This window comes from Penaeus monodon, chromosome 25 (genome assembly GCF_015228065.2).
Source record: "Penaeus monodon isolate SGIC_2016 chromosome 25, NSTDA_Pmon_1, whole genome shotgun sequence".
Classification (NCBI taxonomy): Eukaryota; Metazoa; Arthropoda; class Malacostraca; order Decapoda; family Penaeidae; genus Penaeus; species Penaeus monodon.
The window spans coordinates 2,784,700-2,785,015 of record NC_051410.1 but is presented as its reverse complement, the minus strand read 5'-3'; the positions used below and the strand labels follow the sequence as shown (position 1 = coordinate 2,785,015).

The 316-nt window shown below is 30.7% G+C and overlaps 1 protein-coding gene across 1 annotated transcript in view; it reads left to right on the top strand.

Moving 5' to 3' along the window:
* The window catches only part of LOC119589484 (protein FAM102A-like), a gene marked incomplete at its 5' end in the record, with an annotated part of 24,308 nt that overhangs the window by 23,006 nt on the left and 986 nt on the right, over positions 1-316 (top strand).

The window sequence follows — 316 nt, the reverse complement described above, 5'->3', positions numbered from 1 at the left end:
GGAAAGATATATTTTGGTAAGAGTTGAAATGGATCAAGATAAAGAATATGTTCGTTTGGATAAAATTGGTTTAGACAGTTGTGTTGTTGGTGAATAAAGGCTTAGGTAATGAATTCTGAAAGTTGATATTTCAATAAAAGTGTTTAAGGAATTAGCAGATGCTGAACAGTATTATTTCAAATATTTTCATGATTCTTATTGACAGTGGGTGTTTTAGAGTGACACCTGGAATATGAATCACATTTAGCAGATGATTAGATAGATGGGAAAAAGTGTCCACTTTAGGCAAAACTTTTTTATTTGTTAACAGAAAAGC